General features: G+C 43.3%; 2 long non-coding RNA genes across 5 annotated transcripts; one reads left to right on the top strand and one right to left on the bottom strand.

The window, feature by feature from the left end:
• The first annotated feature begins 89 nt into the window (after window positions 1-89).
• On the top strand, window positions 90-12,817 carry LOC135294430 (uncharacterized). Its single transcript, XR_010356533.1, has 3 exons — window positions 90-1,247; window positions 7,410-7,530; window positions 7,687-12,817. It is a non-coding gene; the product is annotated as an uncharacterized LOC135294430 (long non-coding RNA).
• LOC135294425 (uncharacterized) lies at window positions 4,687-27,241 on the bottom strand. 4 transcript variants are annotated; one of them, XR_010356527.1, is made up of 2 exons: window positions 27,190-27,241; window positions 4,687-25,788 (listed from the first exon to the last, which is right to left on the bottom strand). It is a non-coding gene; the product is annotated as an uncharacterized LOC135294425 (long non-coding RNA). The 4 variants fall into 4 exon arrangements; XR_010356528.1 differs by lacking the exon at window positions 27,190-27,241 and adding an exon at window positions 27,126-27,171; XR_010356529.1 differs by lacking the exon at window positions 27,190-27,241 and adding an exon at window positions 27,105-27,160.
• Between the last annotated feature and the right edge of the window lie 85 nt (window positions 27,242-27,326).

The raw sequence follows: 27,326 nt of genomic DNA, 5'->3' as shown, positions 1-27,326 counted from the left end.
GCTCCCTTCCAGCCCCGACAGTCCCGGGACTCTGACTCGCTCGCCTCGGCGGCGGGGCTGCCCTGCGTGTTTCTGTGGTGCCCTCCCTCCAAGCAGCCACCCCTGGCACCAGTGCTCCCAGTCTGCACAGCCGGGAGCCGCAGGACAGAGCTGGCAGTACGGGGAGCGAGAGAAAAGTAACAAAACCTGCCTCTCCTCGGTCATTAGATTTGCCCAAAGGTATTTCTTGGAAGTGAAGTTGCTTGCAAGGCATTTTCCAGGTGTAGCCATTCCCTCCCCCCTCACTTCCCATTCCTTGGTAACTGGAGAGCTGTCAGCGTGTGAAACCAGGCGAGGGGTGAACGCTTCCTTAAAACACGGCATGCGGGATCGTGTTCAAAGCGCTAATTGTGTATATATTTATGCATACAGACAGAAATATAGTCTGCAAATATAGTAGAAAGATAGTAAAAACGTCAGCCTGGTACATTTCTGGCAAGAACTGCTGCTTGTTGTTTCATATGGCTAAAAATTTTAGTTTGTGTGTTCATGTCTGTATGCCCTTTATGAAGACCAGAGAAGGCGGGAACAGGAAATGCAACGGCATCTTGCATTTGCCTGTTGAATTGCATGCTCGTGTTTGTTCCTGGAAGCCTCGGAACGCTGTACTTTGAACACACCACTTCGCCCTTACAGTGTGTCACCAGGAGATAAGAGAATAAAACTGAAGTTCCCGTCCCTGGCTGAACAAAGCTGGGATTGCAGGACCTTTTCTCCGATTAAATATCAGCCAGCTGTTTGAAGACACGCTGTCTATGAAGAATATTAATTATGTGCCAGGAATCAAGCCACAATGTATACCCAGTTTATTTAGCAAAACCAGAACACGCTGTTCTGCTGCTGGGGGAAAAACGTGGGGGTGGGGAAATGTAGCTCCTCCTCCAAAGCCCGTGTTTGCAAGTCAGCATGCTCGTTCCTGTTAGCTACAGGAGCAAAGCCAGTAGCAGACAGAAAGCAGCCTTGATGAGGGTCCCGTGTGGCGCAGGGCCACCCTGAAAACCAGGTTTGCTGTTCGGGACAGACCGAGCGTGCCGTGAGGCGGAGCAGCTCGCAGAGCCTTCCTGAGACAGAGCACACAACGTGCCTGAGCAGATCTCGTGTTCCCCTGTAATATTAGCGTGCCTTTTGTAATTGTAAAGGTTGCCTTTGCCAGTCTGCACGTGAAGCCAGCGGCACCAAGCTGGTGGTGAGAAGAAGCCGTGTTTGCGGTGAGTCGTGGGGACACGCCGTGCTCTAGGCCACTTCTGAGCCAGCTCATTGGGAGTGCCACGGGAATGCCCACTGAGTCTGTCCTCGGGCTCTAGTGAAAAAAGTTGATCGTTTATTACGGATTTGTTTATTATTTGTGTTGTTAATTACAGGAATTGTGTTGTACCAGCAGTGGGTTTCCCCATGCCTACAAAAGCACACTTCATTACATGTGTTCTTGAACCTCCTATCAAAAGCAGAGCTTTGCTGAAAGCATCACCTAGAAATGCCTCTGGTGCAGCTGTATTCCACTGCTTATCACAGTCGACATAGCTGTCAGATAAAGTTTGGATATTTGGGTCATTTGAGGGTTTTTTATAGATGCAGTAATGGGTTTTGCTGGCATAAAACCTGCTAAAAAACCTCTAAACTAGACCCACTATAGCACAATGACGTGAGAATCACCAGCAATGGGTGATTAAGGAAGTTTTGCTGGATAGCCGTGAAATTTTTGTACTAGATAAGAAAACATATCAAGGTAAAACATCTTCCAATAATTTATTACATTCCAAAACATTTATAGTTGAGAATAGTCATGCTTTTGTTTACGTGCTTATGTTATTATATAAATTTTTGTAGGAAGTTTTACAAAATTCCTTTCAAGTGTTTCATAGCTATACAAGGATGGGGGGGAGGGAGGATCTCTAGGCATCCAAAAATGTTCTTGCTTCTTTTCATTCTGGAAAAGTGAAAAAAAAAAAAAAAAAAAAAAAAAAGCTAATTGAAAATGCATCCTTTTTGACATGTCTGGAAGAGGAAAACAGACACTAGAGAAACAAACACAGTGTCGATTTTTAAATATTGGTTTAATGAGATGCAAATTACCCCTCCGTGTGTCAGCTGAAGCCCTTTGTTCTCCAGCCGAGATTCCCTTAAGGAAGCAGGCTGGGTTTCTCGTGTTTCTCGGTGGGCTTCCCAGAGGCTGGGGGTGCAAAGCTTTACACTCTCCTCAAGCTTCCAGAGCAGCTCTGCTGTCACCACCTCGCACTCGCCAGCAGCTGATTTCTGCAACAGCCTTGGCTAGACAGTTTGCCGATGTAGCTGCAGTAGAAGACCTGGTAAAACCTCCTAGGGACTGGATCCATTTTAAATTGCTTTAATAATTATCTCTTGCTTATACCAGAACTGCAAAGGGTGTTTTGCTGTGAAACCACACCTGTGGTTTTTTGCTGGCAAAGCTGTATTGATTGGTGAGTGTTGTTACATCCTGCTATTGCTAAATCAGCAAAACTTTTAAATCTAAACAAAATCCCTGTCGTCTGCCAGCCAGATTACTCCTTGCCCAGGTTACATAGGTGTCAGGCAGCCTCCCTCACTTTTATTCACCTTTAGAGTTGTACTTGGTGACCTCTGTCTGAATAACCACAAGCTTTTTCTAACTGGATTATCTCCTGTTTAGAGCTAAGCACCTGGGTTGTTCTGAATGCAGAGAGCCTAGTTTTGTTCATAAGGTCAAAATGTAGGAAATGCTGGAGTTATAGATCTGTGGAAGCATAAAAAATTGCAGTTTACTTTTCTGAGTTGGAGATACATGATGAAGGAACCACCTACTAACATTTCTTTACTTTCAAAATTCTGGGTATTGTAAGTTTTCTAATATGTTAGCCTCAGGAAATCTATTTTAGTAAAAGATCATTTGTTGGGTTGATAATTAGGAAAAATTCTAATACAGACATAGTGAAAAATATGTTTAGTATGTCTAGACAAATGTACCAACCTGTATTGCCTTTCAAAGCTCTGCAAGACAGTCCTGGCAGTTTGTAATCTGTAAGATTTTCCGTGTGATGGGTTCATCTTTACAGGAAGGCAGACAGACCTCAAACAGCAAAGAGCCAAGATCAAAGACTAAGGATAGACAGGAAAGAAACTCTTGAATCCATGTATTCCTGTCTTTCTCAATCTATACTAAATACCATGGCAATTAAAAGATCTCTGAAATATTTTGGACAGTATTATCAAATTCACTGCTTGGTATGTGGACATAGTGCCCAAAGATGTGACAGTAACTCTTGTGAAGCACATCCTTATTTACACTGACTTTAACTGTGTGGGCTACCACTAAAAGCCTGACCACAGCACCTTGTTTTCCTTGTGTTCCTGGTGCTAAAGACTTGCTGCCTCCCCAGGAAGGGTTGTGTAACCTTTGGAAACCCTGTGTTGTCACAGCTAGATTGTTACTGGTACCCAAGTTGACATGCCACCAGCTCACCTTCTGAAATGACATCTTCGTGGGTCTTGGGAGACTGGAGGACTCAAAACCCAGATATATTTTACTCTGGCACATTTGTGTCATATTCAGCTACCCAGAGAGATATTTATTACTGTTCTGTGTTAGCTGGGTGACATTTTGCTGGGCAAAGTTCTGGGTTGCTACAGAAACTGTCTCTGCAGATCCATTCAATCAAGCAAGGCTCTAGTGACAAGACTCGTGCTTTCAGCAAGAACATAAATAATTCACATTTTTGCTGGCCAGCTCTCCATGCCTTCCATACAAACAGGCTGGGAGCTCCAAGGAAAGGAAAGCAGCTGCAATTTGCTGGAACTAATATCTAGAGATTTAAAGGCATGTTTACTAAAGTAGACTATATTTTGGAAGCATTTTTCTTTAGACACTAATTTTTTTTGTTTTTTGAGAAGGGCAACTCCAGCATGCCTCTCTGTCAACTGTTTTTTGGAAATAGAATGAGCTGGTTTAGCTAAACCTGCTCCTATCACATGGCATCACACTCCCCCAGCTATCCCTTGTGCAGTACAGCCGCCAAGGAGGCAGCTGTAGAGATGGAGCATGCAGTCACCCAACAGCATGGAATTAGCACGGGAAGGATTCCCTGGTGTTTCAGGTCTGCCTGGCTCCCTCTGCCCACGAGCAGCCATTGGCACAGGCAGCACAGGGTACCCACAGCAGTGAGGGACTCACGATGCTGAAAGGCTCTGTTTATGCAAGTGCTCACTGAAACTTGGCATTACGCTGGAGAACTGAAATGCTGTTTCTACACACAAATTCAAGAGGATTCCCTCTACACATGTTGTAAACCCTTGTCACTCCGACTTCTTCCATCTATGCAAAGTATGTAATCCATCCCCTTCTCAGCCATGCTTCTGCTGCTCAGTTCTGAGAGTTCAGCTCTTCCTTCTACAACAACATCCCCTTTTACAACTATTTTCAATGAATGTCAACCAATAGGTTGGTAGGGTAGATGTTAAGGAGTATGGGATAAATATCCCTGAATATTGGATAGATTAAATCTATAGCAGTGTTTGGATGAGCCAAAGTCTTGTCCATCTTTAGCAAGAAGATTCACCCAAGAATTTTGTGAGTAAATTCCACATAGTTAAACAGTATTTGGGCTGTTTTAGTGTTTCATGTGGTAGCCCAGCCTCTGCTCAAGTCATGGACTATTCTTCTTTTTTTTTTTTTTTTTTTTTTTTTTTTTTTTTTTTTTTTTTGTGTTACACTCTGGTCTGATATAAAGTCCTTTAACACTTCAGTGTGTGCTGGTTTTGGCAGGAGTAGAGTTGATTTTTCTGACAGTGGCTGGTGGGGGGCCGTGTTTTGGATTTGTGCTGGAAACAGTGCTAATAACACTGGGTTGGTTTTGTTATCCCTTAGTGGTGGTTACACAGAGCCAAAGCCTTTTCTGCTCCTCACCCCACCCACCAGGGAGGGGGCTGGGGGTGCACAGGGATGTGACACAGTCAGGACAGCTGACCCCAGCTGACCCAAGGGATATTCCGTGCCATAAGGTGTCATGCTCAGCATATGGAGCTGGGAGAAGAAGGAAGGAAGTGTGAATGCTTGGAGTGATGACATATGTCTTGCCAAGTCACCTTTACCTGTGATGGAACCCTGCTGGCTTGGGGATGGCTGAACACCTGCCTGCCCATGGGAACTGGGGAATGAATTCCTGGTTTTGCTTTGCTTGTGTCTGCAGCTTTTACCTCATCCATTAAACTGTGTGTATCCCAACCCAGAATATTTCTCACCTTTACCCTTGTGATTCTCTCCCCCTTCCCACGCATGCAGGAGCGTGAGTGAGGGACTGCACAGGGCTTAGTTGCCATCTCAGGTCAAACCACAACAATGTCACGTGTCTTTTGTGGTCACCTGCATCTGTTGGAGTTTGTAGGTGCCAGATCATTGTGCTGGGAGCTGCCACATGGATGAATTATAGCCCCTCCTGCCTCCCCTGTTCTTCTCATCACAGCTGTTTCTGGCTGTGGGATATTCTGGGGGAGGGTTTGAGGCTTCTGGGCATTGCACCAGCTCAATAAATGTTTGAAGTTGGCATGGGAGAATGCATCTGATTTTCCTAGGTCCCTTTTTACAAATATTTCTAGCCTGCCAACTCTGTGGAATAAGGAGACTGGAAAGCTATAGACTTTTGGTTGTGATTTCAACTCCAAACAGCACCAGCACACAGATCCTCATGAGACAAAAGACCTAATCCAGCCATATTCATGCATCTGATATTTCTGCCAGGGACAACAGTTGCAAAGTATGGCAGGTGATGGAAGGTGTGTTGTGTTTCTTTTTACTTCACACATCCTGTTGGGAAAGCCAGCTGCTCACCAGCTCTTACTCAGCATGTGTCTGATTGTTCATGCCTTAGTGTCCGACTTTGTGCTGGTCCCCATTAAGTTGCAGTCCTGAAAAAGTTGCTCTGGTTGTCACGTTTGTTTTGAGATTGAATCCCATCCTTCATTATAACTGTGGCCTTCCCAGTTTTGCACTATCTGTAAACTTCAGACGTGTATTTTTTATTCCATCATCCACATTGTTAGGGAAACATTGAAACAACTTGGACAGAGCCACCTTTCTGTGCTGAAACTGTATGAAACCAAATTTGTACTGGGCCTGTAGGGGTTTCAGTTAGTTTGTTTATGAACATGCACCATGACAAAAATGTCACTGAAGTCCACATATCTGATCTGATGACAACTTTTTGCTGATTTATGAGTCTTGTTAGTCTATCACAAAAATAAATTTGATTGAAATTTCTACTAGATAATTTATACCTGATGAATCCATGGTAGCTGCTATACCTCTCCTTGTTATTTTCCAAATGCTTACAAGTAACTGTATAGCTACTCCAAATTGAAGGAACTGAAAGTGGCTGGTCTTTAATTTGCTAGTTCCAAAGACCAAAGGCATCATATTCTTCTTCTTATTGATAGTATTGAAGTTACACGCCTTACAGTAACCCACTAGAAATGCTGGAATTGATTTATATAATGAATTTACAGCCTGCACCACTGCGTGCTCACAGCGAACAAGGATTTGACTAACAGAGGAGCATCTGATCTTTGCACTGTGAAAATCAATTGGGAATAAAAAAGACAGTGTAAACATCAAGCTCTGAAGAGAAATAGCTATTCCCTTATGTCTTTATGGAAGCAGACCTGAGATGAATGCCTGCAGGTGCACATCACTCTGCTCTGACAGTGAATCACTGATAAATATGTTCTGAGAACAGTTACACAACCAGTTTTGCACCCCCTTAGAAGTTGTAGCTGCTTTGCTTATGAAACTGTTATGTGAGGCAAAAGCCCTGCTCAGGTGGACATTTTCAGTGCTTTTTTCCTCTCCAAGAATCTGTTTACCTGTGCAAGGTTTGCTATTGGTTTGAAAAGATTTTTTTTCATCTAAATCGATGTTGTCAATTACTAATGCCTTTGTTATCTATTGTAAAAAAAAAAAAAATTGAAATGTTGGCAGAGATTTGCAAGACATTTTAAAAAATGTATATTTGTGGGGTTTTTGTTTGGTTGATGTTTTCTATTTAAAAGCAAAGTTCCTATTTCTCTTTTAACAATAGAACCCTGTCCATCAGAAAATGCTCAGTTTTGCAGTGAGGTGCGAAGTTGTTTTCCGAAAATCAATAGATAAGGTAGATGGTGTCTTTCTTTTTAGCTCTTCGTTTAGATTAGAAGGAAGCACCTTCTAATTGAATTGGATTTTCTACTGCTCCCCGGGGCATTTTTCTGGGAAGAACTCTTATGATTCTAGGCTAAAAATCTCCCATTTGCCTGAAGGTTCCACTTTTGGGGTTCTGCTTACACCACTAGCCCAACAACAGCTTTGCAGAGCGGTGACAAATATTTTTGTGTGTATTGTATTGCAGAAAGTTTCCAGCCTTTGTCTTGAGAAGAGAAAATCTGGTCATCTTGGGATGGTGCTTACTTAACACAGCTGTGGTTCCAGCAACATTAACTCCCACGAGGAGGAGCAGGACACATTAACAGGCAGGAGCGGGGTGTGATGTTCCAGGAACATGAACACCCATTGAGTCGGAGACAAAGCCGGCACCCTCCCTCTCTTTTTCCCCCGCTCCCATGCTCCATAGCCTGTAACGTTGTGCATCTCCTTACTAACACATCTCTTCCCTCTCTAATTTTCAGCCCGGACAAGAAAACCCATGCATGGATCAGAAAACAAATTATTCTTGCAGGGCTCCCAAGCCCGTGTGTTCATTAAAATACAATTGTTGCTAGCTCAACTGCAGATACACTTCCTAGAACCTCTTCTCTCCCACCCTGGACAGACCCTGAAAAATATCAAACCACAAGGGGCCGGACTCCGCTAGCGGGACAACCACACAGAGGGTGGGGAGACTGCAGCGTTATCAGCATATTATCTCTTGTTATCCAGAAAAGGCTCTTCCCTGATTCTTCAAACAGGATTTTCCTGTTACTGTGTGTGGGCTGGGAGGTTTAACTACATCCTGACTCTTCCTTTGCTAGGCCTGCAATTGTCTCCTAGAAATCGTTATGGAGACCTTTATGCAAGGAGGCATAAACCTGCTGGGGAGAGCGCTCAGTGCTCGACAAACCCAGTCCTAGCTGTCATCATCACAATACAGCCAAGCGAGCAACCAGCCCCCTCAACCCTTTACACTAAGGAACAGTTTTTGACTTAAGCCTATTTTGTATCTTGTAAGAAGATTAAAAGAATTAAAGAGAAACCTGTTCAGTCCATTTACTATTAAGCATATGACACATAGCTTCATCTTGTACAGGGTCAGAATAAACAGAAGGACATAATAATTATACATATTTTATGCTGCTCTTGAGGACTTCTAAGCTGGAATATCCTGCCTGCATCCATTTCCAGAGGATACCAGAGCTTTGTAGTTGCATACAAATGCCAGCAGCAACAGTTCTTGGAAAAACCATCCTGTGTGAGCAGAGTAATCACTTCAGTATATTGAAAAGGAAAGCTCCCTTGGCTGTGCTGCAAAGGTTTTGAGGAGGTGGAAGGTGGTTGGCAGTGGTGGGATGGAGCTAAAGTCCCAGCATCCCTGCAGACCCTGCCGAAGGGGTCCCACACAAGGTCCACATGAATCAGCATTTCTTTCATCAAAGGTGTGTGACCCTGCCCATCAATCACATCAGTGCAATGGTGGCACACTGGTGTGGGGGACATGGAGAGGACAGAAATTATGGCCTTGAAGGAGGAGCCCTGCAGCAGATCTGTGCCTGCCTGCCCGTTCCCCAGGACTGCAAGACAAAGTGATATCAGCACGATGACTTCTTGCCCTACTGGCCATGTGTAAAGCCCTTGTCTGTCCCTCAGCAAATGCTAAAATAAGTGCAGCCATTTTGAGAACTCTGTACAGTAAAACAATTCACTAGCTGACCTAGATGGAATAATTACAGAAGTACTTACAATGTATCTCTTCACAACCATCATAAAAGTCCTGAGCTAATTCTCAACTGCTTTTACAATCTGTTTGCCTGAGTTGCTAGCAGGACAAAAGCTCCAGCTCCAGTTTATTTGCATGCTATAGGAACATACAACTGCCTAATATCTGTATTTATTTACAGCACTGTGTTTGTTGAGAATGTACGTACAGTAAATATTGTCGGTCATAAACAATCCATAATGAACTAACTGTTATCTTTGTACTGGGAGCAGCTGGTATATTGGGATATACCATGAGAATCAGCATTTGGAGATGTGCCAGATGAGATAGAGTTGGGATGGGTGTCTGGCCTTGTCACAGCCAGTTATTGCTTTGAGCTGGGTTTATATGTGACAATACCATGCTTGGGTATCTTAGCATATTTTTAAACAAATGTAGACAAAGGTAAAAGTTATGTGTTTCTGTCTGGAGACACAGTCTAGTCCCATAATAAAACCATCCCACAATACCCCATACATGTATTTATCCCATATTTCATATGATTTAGGCTGCAATTTCAGTTAAGTCAATAAATGTGCAGATTTGAATTATCCAGTCACTAAGTAAATACAGCAAATAAGCAGAATATATACATACTGATGAGCTAGTGATTTACAGCAGAACTAATTAGCAAGCAGACACATTACTAGGTTGCTCAAATAAAATCTTAGATTTTCTCTATCTCAATTTTCTTCCTGATAGCAGAAATTCTGGCTTCTCCTTTTGCCCTTTTCCCCTTGCTGCTTCCATGAGGAATAAGGAAGCATAAAGGTACCTATTTATGTACCTGCCTGCAGGTACATACCTACACACACACTATGTGAAACACTGCAAAGTGTACAGACCAGCTCATAAATAGGTAGAGGAGCTGCAAATATGCTTTGTCCAAGCTCTGCATCTGTTATAAAGAGCCCCATGGTGCAAAGTGTGCAAAGGCATAAGCATTTAAAAGGGCAAAACTCAGACTCATTGATGCAGGCCAACAGGGTTAGCTCTGCTGAGGTGCTTTATGAGTTCTTCTCTTTTGCCTTGCCCTTTTATTGCTCTTTACCTCTGTACTCACCTTTTGTACGTGCAAATGCTCAGAAGAACAACTTGATGCTTCCAGGCCAAAGTTTAGCAATGAGTTTACATTCAAATCTTTATGTTTGGCAATTGGCTCTTGTCATGTACACATGCAAATCTACTAAGTGCAAATCCACTAAGCACAGGGCAGAGGAACAGCATCTCTGGCAACTAAGGAATTCACATTATAATCCTGCAAGACACCTTAAAGCAGGCACCTCCTCATTTTGGGGGTAATAAACATTTATAATTATATTGGCACTCTGGTGGAGTCAGCAGAACTTTGAGGCGGATCTACCTCCAGTTTTCCCTTGAAACACACATCCCAAAACACAAAGCTTTTAACTTCAGAAATCATATTCTGTTAAACATAAAGGAATACTTTAAAAAAAACCCCAACAACAACAACAGAGAACTCTTCAAGTTAGGCAGAACAGAAAGTTTCTAAATTAACTCCTTGTTAGTTTAGGGTTTTTCTTCCAAACACTATTCTCTGTCCATCCTATCCTTTAAGTGGTTCATCCAACTGATCATGCTTAACAGCACCGAAGCAAAGCATCTTGCCCCCTTTCCAGGGTTCCAACCACAGCTGCAGCATCCAAGACAGAGGCAGCATCTTCCCTGGTGCCAAAACAACAGCCTGTGTGTTTTGTTACACACCGTGTTCCAGGGAACACAACAGACAGTGAACACGAAGAGAGCAGGTACCCCCCCTGCAAGCTACAGGAGGAGGCCCAAGGCTGTGGCTGCTTTCCCTGTGGCAGTGGGGTTAGATGCCTGTAACTGCCTGCTTTGTCCTGTTCCAAGCCAGCTGTGTGCCCTGGTAGGTGCTCATTAGAGCCAAAGACATCTGGCAATTTTGTGTTGAGTTATGTGGGTAAATGAAGGCATGTTAGTGCATGCACAGTGCACACACATATAAATTTTATAAAGTTTATACAGTATAAAAACAACTACATTGTCAGTATTGCAAGACAGCAATCTCTTGTGGTCACTTTATTGGGGATGTAGAACCTGTGTAATGGAAGGCATGCAGGTAGTCACTGTGGAGATGGGTGCAAGAGGCTGGTGCTTTCACCCCAGAGCTCTATGCCCTCACAGACCGTGACCCAGCTCGTGAGCTGATGAAGCAAACGCATCTCATGTCCCATGTACGCAAGAATCTGACAAAGCACATTTACCTAGTTCACTGAAAATTTCAGCAGACTGGTGACAAACAAAACAATGATCTATATTTTAGATGATTTAGGCTGTGTTTTCAGTGACGTCAATAAATTAGCGGATCCAAATTGTCCAGTCACCATAACCAGGATAACCAGGTCACATAATGAAAAAAGTATGGTTTTTTAAGCTCATCTTGGAACATAATGAAGGTCTAGTTTTCTTTTAACCAGGAAAACCCAGCCACTATTTAGCTAATGTTTTATTGACACAGTTAACATGTCACTGGAGGATCCTGTCATTACTGGGCATAGGTGTCTGTGGAATATTAAGGGTATATTTTGGTCTTTGGCCAGTTAAATGATCCAAGCAGACAAGAACTGTACCTGAGCTCAGTTCAAGAAGTGTAGTTGTACCAATGCTTGCAACACATCCTTAAATCTCCCTGCTTTTACATGTTAGCAGTTTCACATTGTATTTGCCATCTCTATGCAGTTACAGAGTATTTTGAAGATTTAATATGCAGATGGATGATGGTTGAATCATCTCCAACAGCAGTTTTCACACAGCTTTTTCACTGAGAAGAACATACCAGTGGCAGTGTTTTCCTTTTTCAGCAACTGTAAGAGACACAATTCACCCTTCTCCTCTCTGGCCATGGCTTAATGGCTTAAAAAATCCAACATTAGGGCCCTTGGCATAGGACCAGATATACCATAACCTACTACCCAAGGTGCAGATCCAGCTTTCACTCACACTGTCGGTTAAAATTGCTCTAAAATTTTGCTGATTTCTGACTGACACAATGTGATTAAAACTACTGCTCTCTCTGTGCCATTGTCACTTCACGTCAGATTAGATATCAGCTATCAACTGTTAAAAACTCATATGAACTCCATACCAGACATACTTAATTCAATGACAAAGTGATCACGTGAACTGGAACCAAACCTGTATGCTTGGAGATCCATCACTGCACACATCCAGTAAAATGACAGAGCCTCACACATGCACTGCACACACTAAAATTAAGACATGCTTTCACTGAGAAAAAGTTAAAACATGAATGGTTCAAGCAGCTGTTTAATTTCTTAGGATCTCTCTCCTTAAAGTTAAGCTGGGATTTTACCAAATTTGGTGTTCCTGCATAAGGGTGGAAGGCAGTGTGTAAGGGTCATGGTTGAAAAAGCAGTCCTGGCTCCTGGCTCAAACTGCAAATGCAGGACCTCCATCACTATCAATTTTGTTTTACAGAAATAATTAAAATTTTAAAAAGCACAGTATGTCCTTACATTCCTTCTTTTCTTGTCAATCACTGTCATGCTCTTAGCATTTTTAAAGCACTCCAGATTCTTACTGTAGAGGAACAGAACAAGTAATAAGAGCTTACAGTTCAACTTGTTAGCTTTTGGCCTAAAAAACTCAAGGCTGTTTGGCATTTTGTAAGAGGACATTCCACTCATAGCTAAACAGTTTTCTTGTACAAGTTGTCAAGGGAATTTTAAAAAGCTTCATATGTTCTTCATGTGTGAGTAAATATTGAGGCTTGGGAAGACATGGTGTGCTGTTGGTTTTGGTTGTAGTGTTTCAGGAAAGGGTGAGGAGAAGAATGGAGAGAGAAGTGGTATAATCTCTGTTTTAAGTGATCTTGAACTCCTGGCTACTTGTGTTTACTTACATTTCTGACAGATAGAACTGCTCTGGGCACTGCCTCACATTTTCCGCTGCTTGAAGTTTGATCTTTCAGTATTAAAAACTGGCAGTTTGCAACCACCCAAGTTCTGCACTGTTGATTTCTCTCACGACATTGACATGTCTGCCCCACATCACCCATGACCAGGCAGCAGGGTGATATTTTTCTGCACTGTTGGACCAATATGTACTTCTTTCCTTTATCATGGAAGCTGCAGCATGTCAGTAGAAAAACAGACCCTGTCATTACTGCGAAGATTTCTAATCCTTAGAGTTTCAGCTTGCTTTAATGCATGCCTTAGCTCAACTCAGTACAATGACTGGGGTTGTAAAAACATGTGCAAGGTTTTTCATTAGTAAATCTCTTTCCCTTCGCTTCTCACAAGATGAAGCACCCCCATAGCATTGCTGCAAGGCAGAGACAAGATACATGCAGAAAAGAGGTGAGCTTGTTTTGCTGATAGGAAACTGCTTTTTGAAAGAGAAGCAGACCCTCCTCTGAGCATGCATTTTCCTCAAACATGTCACAACTTCCCTGTTTCTAAAGTCCATCCTGCCAATTCCTTCCTTGTTGATTTTGGCAGAAAGTTCAGAGAAATCAATTAACTGGTGACAAATCTCTGCTCTAAGAAAGTAAGATCTCACTGGGAAAACCAAGAATAGCCATAAAAAATGTTGCACAAGAAAATGCCTCATGTTGCATCTGTATTTAACTTGTCAAAGGCTTTGCAAAATTCTGTGCCTTGATGAAGCAACTGTCAGTTGTCAATATCTAACGGCATTGCATTTCAAACCTGGAAAACTGTTGGCTTTTGCCCCACAGATGTAATTTGGTTTGTTCCACCTTCTTTCCTCCTTCTTTGTAGGATAACAGCTAAAATGAGCTGCTTCTAGGAAGGCACAGTGGCTTTAACTTGGCACATACTTTATCCTTGAGTTCACACCAGGTCCAGCAATGGGCAGGATCAATAGGTGACTGTCTTAGGCTGCAATGCAAGATGTAACCACAAGTATGTATTCTGTTACCAGCTGTTAAAACCAGGTGGTTTAAACTTTTCCCACTGGATTCCCAGAGGAAGACTAGACCTGTCTGCACCACCACTGGACCTTCAGAGGAAAACTGCACCCTTCTGCAGGATCACTGCTTCAACAGAACCACATCTGCCACTCCAGGAGGACTGCAGCCACCATTTAATGGGACTGCTACCAACATCCTGACCCACAGGATGTCAGGTTATATTCTGACTCTGTCACTACCTTTTTTTTTTAAACTACTGCATTTTTATTTTAATTTTCCTAGTAACTGTTATTCTTATTCCCATATCTTTGCCTGAGAACCCCTTAATTTCAAAATTATAATAATTCAGAGGGAGGGGGTTTACATTTTCCATTTCAAGGGAGTCTCCTGCCTTCCTTGGCAGACACCTGTCTTTTCAAACCAAAACAGAACTTATGATGCTGTCCCAAAGATGAACAGGAATGTCTCTCTGGCAGAAACAAATTAACAACAACATCACTCTGCAATCTCCAGCTATTTGGCAGCACACCCAGCAGTCTGCACAGCCACTAGAAATGCAGCTCTTCAGCCAAGATGTCAAAGTTAAACTAAACTTAACCACTCTAAGTTAGGGCCATCCAACCTGCTCTACTTAAGCCTTTGCTATATTCTGTAGAGAAAGGATAAAAATACCCAACAAAATACCTCAGAAAAGATTTTGTGTTATGTTTTCAGGCATCTAACCTATTTCATCCCTTGAGGGGTCAGATGTCATATTGCTGAGATTTCACTGGCATTAGGGCCTCTCTCCAAAAGGCAGTGAAATATAATCTTGTGGAGCATTACAGTATGTACTTTCTATCTGAATCCAGGACTTTGTGGGCCCCTGGACTCATTACGCTGTGGCAGGAGAGTTAGGTACCTACAGTAAATACAAGTATTTAATCCCCCAAATCAAGAATTCATTAATTTAAACCTAACTATACACAGGTAATTTTTCAGTAAGTTATTGTAATTTAAATCAGCAGTGATGTGGGTCAACTCTTTTCCCTAGGAAAGAGCAGTAATTCATCCAAAACTGGCAAAACTGGGACCAGTTTAAGTGAGAAGAGTTGTCCAGTATCATCAATCCAAATCCCATGAGACAGGTTGCAAACAACAAAGAGCTGGTAGAGGGAAGGCTCAAGGGTTAGAGATGACTCAATATTTCACTGCATCATTGCAAACAGGAAGAGGCTATTTCATAAGTCATAGGTCATTTCCATAACTTGAAAGCCCATCTGTATACAAACAGGTCATTACAGCAAGGAATCACACACAGGATTTTCCATCTTAACCTCAAGCAGAGCACAAGTGCTGGGCACGCTTACATCCTGCAGAAAGCTCTGTATAGTCTGGTGCAGACTGGAGACTTCCAGAAGAACCACAGTGTATGCTGGTGTCATGAACACACCCTTGTGTCTGCAATAATCCTCTCTTATCCTCCTAACCCTTTTCCTCTAATCCCTTAATCATTGTTGTGGCATGTCTCTATGTTTACATACATAAAACACTTCTTGAACTATGGATATGCTTTTGGAAACATGTTCAAAAGGCTTGATACCTGCTACTCAGCAGGAAGGAGGAAGTGAATCCTATTCATATTTGGTATTGCCTGTCTTCTGTGGAAGAGAAAGCCAGAGGTCATCTGCTCTTTGTAGCCTTTGTGAAGATGCCTCTTCATTTTTTTGCTTGAGTCGGTCCCTAAGTTGCTCTATTTGTGCAAACAGAGAGGAATTTTACCTACTCTAGTAAATACTAAGGCTGCATCTGTGCTGTACTTCTGCAACTGTTCAAAACCGCTGGTACTCAGGTGTTTGGGTTTTTTAATTGAAGAACTTTGGATAGGAATTCCTCTTTGAAAATAATTTCTGAGCAGCAAATAAACTGAAATCAAGAACAGAAATGTTTGAATTTTAGTTCAAACCTTTTAAAACTACTTAAATATATGTAGGAAAATTCTGAACAGAGCATCTAATTCAGAACATAAATCATTATATATTAGAATATGAAACATTTTCCATCATCATTTACTACTACCTTTTATTTTGTAAAGCCTCTCAACAGGTCTCCAGTCAACAACAGCCTGAACTACATATTCACACACACATGGTCCCATGTGGAATTCCACTGATGTGGAACTGTCTACTAATTACCTTAACTGTTACACTTTATTCCCTTAGATGTGACATCAGATCTATAAAATCTACTCAGTGTGTGCAGGCCTTCAAAGATGAAGCAGAGTATTACCCGAGGTTAGCAGCAGCAGCCTGCAGGCACAGCGGCTGGGCTGTATCTCTGCTAGATGTGGAGGTCAGATATCTAACTTTGAGCTAGTCTAACCTCTGCTTCCTCTGTGGTCAATGAACAAACATCTCAAGAGACAAATTAGTCTCCCTGCAACACAGACACAAGAATTGAACCCATTCCTACATAAACTACTCACATAATTAACCACCTAGTCATTAACTGTCGCACATAGGGGGACTCCACATGAGAATAATTATACACACACAAGTGCTGTTTGGGCTCAGGCCCCTGCTAGCCTGTGTTCTCCACACTGAGATCTTGAATTAGGGTAAGACGTGCTGAAATCAATCTTGGGATATGTGCAGTGCTCTCCACAGTGTGCAAGGAAAGCCCAAGCACACTGGGCATCTGTTAGGTGTTTGAAGTTCAGGGAAATTACTTCCATTCACTATTAGTGTCTTATGTCTCAATCACTAATAAATGCTAGAGCACTGACAAGTTATGCAATTATTTATTTCAAATACCTTGATCCTGGGCAGTAGTAGTTCCCAATCAAAACCATTACTTCAAACCTGTCTTCCTAAACTTAACTGTAGTTGGTTATTCTTATCTGGAAGAATAATGTCAGAGGAGAAAAAAAACCAAAAACAAATCAGAGAGGAAAGGCTGAAACAAAAATCTTTGCTAGATACTTCTTTCTTGTAATTACTAACTAAAGATGAAGTATTAGGCACTGAAGGAAGCACTGAGGCTGCCACGCTCAATATTCACCCTGTAGAGTGTTTAAACATTACAGGAATACATAAATGGTCTTTGAGCCACCCTCTGCTGGTGGATATCCACGGGCACAGGGGCCAGCAGCAAAGGCAGCTACAGCACTCTCCTGTTTCAGAGCCAGCAGAGATCAACGCCCCTGACGTGCATTTTGCAGCACCATGTAGAATTCAGCTACCCTAGAGACTTGAGCAGTGACCCGAGGGGAGCAGTGTGGACCGAGGTAGGCTCCTCTCTGTGCCTGTTTGTGTTGCAGGGTGCCTCGGGTTCTACAAGGGGAAGCTCTGCTATTCCCTTTCTCCCCTTACAGCTGCATCCAGCCCGAGTTTCACTTTACAGCCATGTCCCTAGGAGCCTGCCAGGAGAGAAGATATGAACAGGATTTATGATTGCACAAACCGTGCTCTCTTGGCTGCTCTGCAGGCAAAACAGGTGGGCTAGGAAACCACAAACCCTGCCTGAACAAACCCTGTACTTGCACAACCACCGGCATGCATTCATTTTGTTTTAAATAAAATACAAATGTAATGTTTCTGTTTTGAAAATTAGGCCTTCTTTTATGACATCTACTGTTTTCTAAAGAAATAATACAAAGCTACCTTGCATTTTGGACTCAGAAATGTGAACATACCTGCTGATGTCAAAACCAGGCATATGAAAATGGGTGAATAGTTAAAACTGTATCAAGGAGTTATTTACCTACAGATGGCTTCTAATATAATCTTTACTAAAGAGAGGGCAGTAGTAGACTATGATTATGAATGCACTACAAATTAGGGGAACCCTACAGAGGCACAGCTAAGTCTTTGATTCTCCTTGTTAAAATATGTCAGCAAGTTTTCCAAGGGATAATAGCTTTCACACAGAACACTGCAGACATAACATGTATGAAGGGTTGGGTTTGCTCAGCCTGCTGACAAGTTTTTGCACTACTGTTTTTTAGTTGTGACTGGTTGGTTCCCAGCAATACCACAGCTCTGCATCTTCCCTGGGCATCTGCAAAACACCACTTCTGTATTAGAAGTATTTGAAGCAACTGGCTACAGAGATCCAGTTTTCCTCAGGTGTCATCGGTTTAGGAAATAGAAGGTACAACATTAAAATTTTAAAATGCAAAGGTTAAATATACGAAACTTGGCATATGAAGACCACTTTTTGTCTACTTTTTAAGTGTTGTTACATCTCTTTCCCTAGCCAGATTCAAAGAGAGCTCTTTCCTCCAAACTTACTTTTTTCTTTATAATGATGGGATGCTACAGGTAGAATTCTTCAGCCACCAAAATCACCATCTGCCCACAGCTAAAATTTCTTACTATAGGGATTTATCCTAGGGTTTCTCACACACTAAACATTGAGTGCAATGTACCACTTATGGGTGACAAGAAAATAGTAGAAAAATAAAAAAAAAAAAGGAGTTTGGAAAAACTGTGTGTTGGCAGACATGTTAGCTAGAAACAAAATGGTGATGAAAATCAAAGGCCATTTGTGGATGGTGGACATGAGCAAAATAGTGCCTTGTTTTTCCTGCTAAGTCACTGACTGCTGAGCAGTAAATTCAGCAAAGACTGGGATAGATATTCCCTTACATCCATGGAGGTGAACATTACCTGGAGGTTGCACACATAAAGCACTGCCAGTGCACAGGGGAAGTTCAGGGTGCATGTTTCCTTTGGGAGAAATAAGATGGTAAATTGATAGTACTCAAGAAGCAGAGACAGTCATATCAGAAAGAGTGAGGCAGACATATTCCAACAGCAAGATCCTGGCTGATGTGATTTGTACCTAAATTTAACTTCAGGTAACAGAGAACTGAATATAGCAAAAGCCTGCGATATGTGAGGTACCATCAAACCCATGTGAAGGAGGCTGGAATGCCACTCCGAATGAATGGCAGCAATGCCACCCATCCCAGAGAGCCACATCACCGAAGTGTTGACAGAAACTTGTGAGAGACCCCCCACATCTTTGCTTTCATGGCCAAGCATGTCACATGCCTCGGTACTCATGACAAGGTTAATCAACCCTCTCAAGGTTAAAAGTTTAAAAGACAGACATGAGCAGACGTTTTAACAAAACAATTCATGCCAACTGTATTTGCTGTGGACCAGACATTTGTGTTCTACTTGTTCTCAAGAAGGGAAAGCTTCTCCATCCCATGAGTTTGTCAAAAAGCTCCTCTCCTTTTCCACGATCCTCCCAACTTACTAATTTGTATTTTAATAAGTCTTAAATTATGAATTATAAAAACATGTATACAAATGTATTTAAATATATACATTTTATATACAGACATATATGCCTAGATTTCCAGACATGTACTTAGAAATAATTTACACTATAAAAATACTTACGAATTATTTTATAAATATTTCTAATGAATAACATTCATTTATTCTCTTTGGACTTACTAAAATAAACTCCATTTCATCACCCCCTTGTTTCCAGGAGGTAGCACTGGGATAGCACTTCCTCCAGTCACAATCTACCCTGGAGTTGAGAGTTTTCAGTGGGCAAGAACTTTCAGGAGGCCAAATGCACCTCACTGCTGTGAGTTAGTGAAGTGTGACTGCCTGTCATCCCTGGTGACACACAGCACCCACCTGGCTGCCAGCTCATGTGAGGACTGCACGTGGCTCTACTTCATGTTTGTTTCTCCAGAAAGGTTAACAGCAGCAAGTCTAACTCTTGGGGGATGCAATTACTCTCTTAGCTGACATCCACCGAGGCAGAACGTGTACAGTGAAGCCACTGCAGGTCTCTCGGAAACAGCTGTCACCTCATTGTCCTCATCAGAGGGCAACATTCACCATTATCAGAACAGAGAAAGGAAATCGTAGTTGCATAGTAAGAGCTCACAGCACAGCAGCCTTCACTGGAAGCAGAAGCATTGCAAAAATGACAATAGGGATTAGCTTTTTACCTATCATATGTGCAACATTTTAGTACCCAATTCTCTCTTTTGCTGATCTACTCTGCCATTGAATATATAATTGTATTTGGCTATGTGTGCAGGGGTAATGTTCAACTCCCTATGTGTAAGAATTAGTTCCATCAAAGGAAAATATATTGGTAGTCTCAGTAATAAAAAGAACAAACAAAAAAACCCACCTAAATTAGGAGAAAAGTGTTCCACATCTTACTCCAGCTCTGTTTGCACAAGGATTTGTCTGGAGTACATTGAACAATCTCTAGAGCTGCTTACAGACAGCATGGTCGCTTGAGCCGCCTGGTCAGAAGGCTACACACAGCGAAACCACAAAAAGGATGTGTCATGAGACCTAACACAGAAAAACATGGTTAACAAAAGCACCCACATGCACACGGGACACTGCTGCTCCTCCCCCACAAAATTAACAGCGTCCTTAGATGCGTGATTTAATGAGTCAGACTTCAGCAACAAGGCAACAGTTTTGGACTTCTGGCATGCACCCAGTCACCTGTTTTTTGTGCCATAGTGAAAACACTCTAAACCAGTTTGCAAACCTAATTCAAGTTCTAGAAAGCCACAGAACTACAAACCTCCTCCTCCAAACATGTGCAGTGACCCACAGAAAAACACACCCAGGGCAGGGAGTGTGTGTTAACACCCTGATTAAGACACCAGTAGCTCCATATGCTGTTCCAGGTAGTTGCATTAGCATGAAAGGGAAAGGTGTACTGCAGCACAGGAAGGCAGGGGCAGAAAGTCACACCAAACTCCTCACACTGCCAGTGCCATTGCTGCCTCTGCTTCATGCAACTGCATTTTTCAAGAGCTCAAAAGCAGGGAAGTAATTACACCACCTGGGAATGCATGCCCAAAGAGGCTCTACTAGAAACAAAATAATACACATGAAACCAGAACATGAGGGTTAAGACTATCTTGAGCAAGGTTGCTTAAGTGATCAACTACACATCTTGATGCTATCTTTCCTGTTTTGTGGCACATCAGACCTGTTAAGACATGAAGAACATACCCTTTTCACCTTGAGAGCCCTAGGTGTTGTGCATGCAGAACATGGTTCAGAAAACATTCTGGGTCATGCAACTCAGCAGGTAAAATGAGCAATGCTAGTGTGACCAACTTAAATCTCTGCAAGAGCAGTGTAACGTTATCTTTTTCATAAAGTTGCACATCAGGAAACCAAGGGCTGCAAGAATAGCCACTGAATTCAGGAGGAAGCAGGTTTGTCTAACCTATGTGGACTGCAGCCAACACATGAAGGTTACCTCCTCACTAGCAATCCACTAAATTACATCCTTAGGACACCACATGTAAATAACTTGACAGAATGGAGCAAGTGAAACCATGTGAGTGGAAACTTGGCCAGGAACCTGAGATACTTACTGTCGCTGCCAGTTTTCCAGGAAGAGGCATTTGCAAATAAACAGCAAAAAAACACCACCCAAAAATGAGAGTCAACCAGTGGTAACATACAGAAATACGAGAAGTTTGGGTTAAGAGTCCAGAGCAAGGAAGAGAGCAAAACCAGGGAATTCTGGCACAGGCAACACAATCAAATGATGGTGTCCTAAGAGCTGCATGCTTTTTCACAGTGCAGCATTACCTACCCGAAGGGAAATGGTTTGTGTGCACCGAGGAATGTTCTGGCTACACTACTGCTCCTTAGGTACTCACTGCCCAAGCTTGTATTTTAAGCTGAATCATATAGGAAGGAACATGTAATTTTGCACCATTGCACTCAAATAGCTGAAGAACCCAAAGATGCTCGCACACATGATCAGAGATTCCATCAATTTAGGTGTGGGACTTCCTTTGAAAATTAGTAATGGTGCATCACTTCACCTAAACATAGTTGCTAAAATTAAATGTTAACCTCTGGTTATGGCTTTCACTCTCCCTTCATCCAAAACCCTTCCCCTACAACCTCACAAAAGAAAGGGCCAACGAACAGTGCTGGACACTTGCCATAACCAAAGGCTCATATTGCCCTTGTCAAAGGAGGTAATTTCCCCAAATGCATTCTTTCAATGAAGATATTCCTAGTGAGCTTTTAATTTCAGTAGAATTTATGTGCCCCTTAAAAATCCTCTGCTCTTTCCCCTCCCACATTTTTTTTTTATGTTGAAAGATGTAAAAGCTAGTACCATGCTTGAATGTTTATCAGCTCATGGACTGCTCTCCTGGCACAGACAAGCCCATCAGCTCAACAGTATCAGTTACTAACTCAGGTTTACCACACCACAACAAAAATAGACCTTCCCCAGATTAGTGGCAACTGAGTCAGGTCCACACCAACCATAACCTCTGGGATACCTCTACCTGCTTTATGCAATACGGGATTTTATCAAGCTTTGTGCTGAAGAGGGCAGTGCACACTAAGTACATCTAAACATGCACTCCAAGTGTTTCTTGTTCCACATGGAAGTGCTCAGGGCACCCATTGTACATATTATAGCCAGAACAGTGGCTGCCAAAGGATTTATGCTCAGCCCTGAGTCCATCTGAGCCATGTTTGTGTGCCATTATCCAGCAATGCAGTGGTGGGCAAAGCTTATCTTCAGTGCACAGCTACAATCAGCCAGCTGGCTCTGGAGGAGTTAGGTGGACCAAGAAAAGCTATTGTTCCAGGAACTAGGAGTGTTTGACAAAAACTGAAGCTGTTTGGGTGGTTCTGAACTGGGCAGTGGCATATGTCCTTTTAAGAGAAATGCAGTCTGCCTACTGCCTTGCGGTCTTGAGTGGTCATGTCAGGCTATCCCACCTTAAGAGATAGATCCATGTGTAGCTAACAACTGCAGAACCTTTGATTCTGCTTGTGTTTAGCAAGTTCTCCCCACTGCTAGTGTGCCTTCTAAAAGGGAGCTTCCCACAACTGGAATCTTGGAGTCTCCTGTCCTTCAGCTACTTGCAGTTTTTCAGTCTCCTGACTAGCACTTTCAAGTTCTGCATATTGTGATTATCTTCCCCAGTATCTAAAACAAAATCAATTTCCTGTTTCAGTATCAGATGAGCTCTCTTTTCAAATGAGTTTGCTTGAGTGAATTCAGCGAGTTTGAAGCTGTGGAAGCAACCACCTTTTTCTCTCTACTGAGTTCTTTCAGATTCCAGATCTTAAGAACACAGGGACTTGCAGCAGCCTGCACAGCCTTTCCTATTGTGTAACTGCTATTGAACTGCTGCCATGTTTCAGCTGAAGAACATGTCCATCCTAACTTGGCTCTTGACTGCTCTTACAGCACTCTTCTTTTTGCTGAAAAACAAAAAAAAGGAAAACACTTTATAATTAGTCATTAGAATGATTTCCAGAGTTGTTTTACACTCGTTTGGCTATGCATAAATACTAGGCACTTCCAGATACTGGTTTAACAGTTGCCTCCCCACAATTACATTTAGAACATTTTAAAAAGACACAGAAGCCTTCCAGTCTCTCCCGTTTTTTCCAAGCTCACAATGTATTCTCAGCATTACCATTAAGATACTTGGAAACAGTAACACGATATAAAAGTACTTACCTGCTCTTCCTAGCTGAACTCATCCTCCCACTTTCCACCTTGCAGCTCCAGAAACTTTTTGACAAACAGCTCCATAAGAAACAATTAAAATAAACCAACCCTCATCATCACAGCTTCTTCATCCACTATCATCTGAGCAGTAACTTTCATTTGAAAGAGTTTACACCCTCCCCCCACAGGCTGTGAAATAAGCAGTTGGTCAGTGACACTTCCTCTCCTTCCCCCAAAGGGACTTACAGCCAGGATAACTAAAAGAGGATCTAAAACCAAAATTTATGTGCCAAGACTAGCATAAATGGTATCACTCTTAGAAACCATATTCCACTGTTTCAGGGCACATGTAAATCTTTTTGTCCAGTGAATTTGTATACCAGGAATGACAACATGCCTGACCATAATTTCCAAGAACCCCGACAGTTCTCTGTGCTGCACTGACATGGATGTGACAGTGACAGTAGATCTAGACCACCACACACCTCAAAAATTATGACATGGTGTATTAGTACACTGCACCTTGCAATCCGTGTTTCTTATGCAGCCTGGCTTTGTATACTACCCAGTGAATACTCAATTTAAGCATCCAAATGCTTGATTTCTTTAAGAGCACACTTGTCAGAATGAGCACTGAGACACGAACACAGGTTTCTACATATGAACTTGGATTAAACTTAGACTGAGCATTTTCTTCTTTGAGTGAAGTCATCACACATTCCTAATTAACTTCTTCATCTCTCCTTCAGGATCTTCCAACTGATTCTCCAGGTCAGGAAACAGGGTGGTTGCTTACCAGAGTCCACAGCGTCCAAAATCACTTCAGTAACAATGACAACCCATAGGTATTGCAGTGCAGGACGTCAGCATAGTAAATTACACACAAATCTCTCAGCTGCACAAGCTGAGGACAACGCAGACACTGGAGCAGGTTTTCATTAACAGCATTAAAGCAGAGCATATTGATATTTAGGAAATGCCACAGGTGGGTTTTCAGATCTGTCACCTTCTATCTTTTCATAAGAGATGCAGCCACACCACCTATTTACCACCTATTTCTGCAATAGCACTGTAAGCTTCTTACAGACACTGCAATTAAGGCCTGTTGGGTCAGGATAGATTTGGACACTGGCACTTTCAGGTGAACAGATTATCCAAGTCTGAGACACGTAACACAGGTTTCATCATGAACATCTCTGACAAGCTGTGACCAACAAGCACGATCCATACACTGGCAAGTATCAAATCCTCCAAAACAGACCAAAGTGAACAACACACACAGAGAAAACTTGTTTTACTTCTCTCTTGCATCTCAGCTGTTCATTTGGGTTGTTTCTGAAGCCATTTATTTTTTCCTACCTTAGATATCAGTGGCATCTACAGATAAAGAAATAAGATATAAATAACAACATACTGTGAAGTGGGGTGCACAGCATCCTCCTCAGAGCAGCAGCACTGACTGCAGGAGGATGGGGAGGGAAGGGAACCACTGCAGGTCAAACCAATTGTTTCCAAACCAGTTTAACAGAACATAGTGTCATTTGGCCAGCAGACCATCCTGGATGAGAATTTCACATGCACATTTCTGAGAGTTACAGAAAAGATAACCAAGCTTGACCCAACCATTTCACTGCAATATTTACCATCCGTACCAGGTATCAGCTGCAGAGATAAAAGCATAGGCATAAAGTCTACAGTGGGGAGCAGCTGTGACAGAAGTCATCGTGCCAGTGCCCTTTATTTCACCCACAACTCAACTAATCAAAGGTATCTGTATAGAGGAGAAACAGAATAAGGGAAGAAATAAAAAGGGGTGCACTTGTAACTCAAAACTCTCCAGATATATGGAACTATTGATGCTACAAATTTTATTAAAAGAGCATGACACCCCCACCACTCTTTTTCTTCAGTGAGAAGTATGATATAACAGGAGAACCTGCTTGTGAGGAGACGCACCCTCAGAACACTGGACTTTTTGCAGGATGGCATGCATGTGGCTCAGCTTCTTTAACTAGAGGGAGCTGCACCTAAAGTGATAAAAGCACAGCACACATTGCTGTAGTACCAGCAAATCCTGAAAGGCCACAATGTCCAGGTGAAGTATCTGCACCACAGAACATCTCAACATCCTTCCTCCAGCACTCGTGTATCCTGTGGCACACACACCACCTGTGTAGTTACTGGGCAGCAATATCCTGAGCAAATGCCTTGTACTTACCTCCAGGAGGAGCCAAAGGATGAAATAAACCCTTGTGACTCCATTTTACCTGAGCTGTACCACTACTGGACTTTAGCCAAGACTTCAAGCAAGTCTGCAGAACTCTTCACAACTCTCTCCAATTAAGTATCCTCCTGGCATAATGAAGTGCTTTATTTCACAGGAATCAGCTGTAACTAGAAATGGTATTATTTCACAAGCCGTGCAACACTTTGACCATCTTCCCTTCCAGTTTCAAGCACCAGCCTTCTACACATGCTTTCAGGGAACTCCAGTCCCTTAAGGCCCACAGAGCCTTGACTACTCTCTCATTTGGTGAACACGTATTTCCCATTCCCCACCAGAAAAGACTAGCACAAGCAGGGACAATGTTCACTACAAGAAAGTCTAAAAGCACTGCTCAAAATTCCAGCCTACCTCCTGCATGCTAGCCAGAGGGCTGAAACTAAGACAGCACCTAGTCAGCTGGCTAAGCCCTGCCAGTGTGAGACAGCAAGCACAGGCAAAACACTGGGGGACCAAGTCATCTTGGCTGCTCCCATACCATGCTGACATGTCCTACACCATCTCATCTGCTCTCTCAGCTTTTCCAAACATGACTTACATGTCTATGGACATAGAATTTTACATTTGGGTTGCAAGTGACCTCAAAGACCATCTGGTTGCAACCCTCTCCTGCCATGGGCAGGGACACACCTTCCAGCAGACCAGGCTGCCCAGTGTCCCATCCAGCCTGGCCTTGAACAGTTCCAGGCATGGGACATCCACAGCTCCTCCGGGCAACCTGTGATGGTGCCTCACCACCCTCACAGTAAAGAATTTCTGCTTTATATCTAATCTGAATATACCCTCTTCCAGACATACTAAGGACTTTAAAAGGAAGCAAAGCTCCTCCTGCTGGTCACACCAAGCCGTACGTCTCTGACAACCAGACACCATTAGCGCAATTATCAGGCATCGGACAGAGCCAGAACCCTTAAAAAACCACCCTGAAACCAGGGAAGCGCAGGCTTCGCTGTCACAGACCTGCCGTGCCACAAGGGCAGGCTCCAGCCTGCTCCCTGCGGACAGCCGCCCCAAGGCCAGCCCTGCTCATCGCCCCAGAGGCCGCACTCGGTCCAAGGCCGAGCACCGCGGCTGGTACAGCCCAGCCCGGCACGGGCACGGGCCCGTCCCCGCAGCGCGGGGGGCACAGCGCGGGAGCCGGCGGGGCCCGCCCGCCAGCAGCCCTGCCACACACCCACCGAGCCCGGGACACACACCCACCGAGCCCGGGACACACCCGCACCCCGCTCCCACCGCAGACAGTGACCTCAGCCAGGGCCGGCAGTCACCGAGTGACAACCGGCCGTGTCCTTCAGGGCACCCCTCCCCTCCCCGCCGCGCCCCTCCGGCTATTCCTCAGCCTCCCCCTTCTTTCTCAACCGCTCGCGCAAGCTCTTCCTTGCCCCTTAAACCAAGACAGGACTCCCACCCTTCCCCCTTTTCCGACATCTTAACCCGGCTCCCCGACCGCTCCTCCAGAGGTAGGCGTCCCACGCCATCAACATGGCGGCGGCCACCGCCTCCTTCCCTACCCCGCTCCCCAACGCGGCAGCGCGGCGCGGGATCTGCCGGGAAATGGAGTCCACGCCCTGCACGCTGCCGCGCTGTTGATCCCTTAAAGAAACTACAAACCCCAGAAGCGTCCGCCGCCAAGGGGCGCCAGCCAATG

The sequence above is a fragment of the Passer domesticus genome, chromosome 2 (genome assembly GCF_036417665.1).
Source record: "Passer domesticus isolate bPasDom1 chromosome 2, bPasDom1.hap1, whole genome shotgun sequence".
In the NCBI taxonomy this organism is placed as follows: Eukaryota; Metazoa; Chordata; class Aves; order Passeriformes; family Passeridae; genus Passer; species Passer domesticus.
The sequence above is the reverse complement of the archived record's forward strand: the minus strand, read 5'-3'. Positions and strand labels throughout refer to the sequence as shown.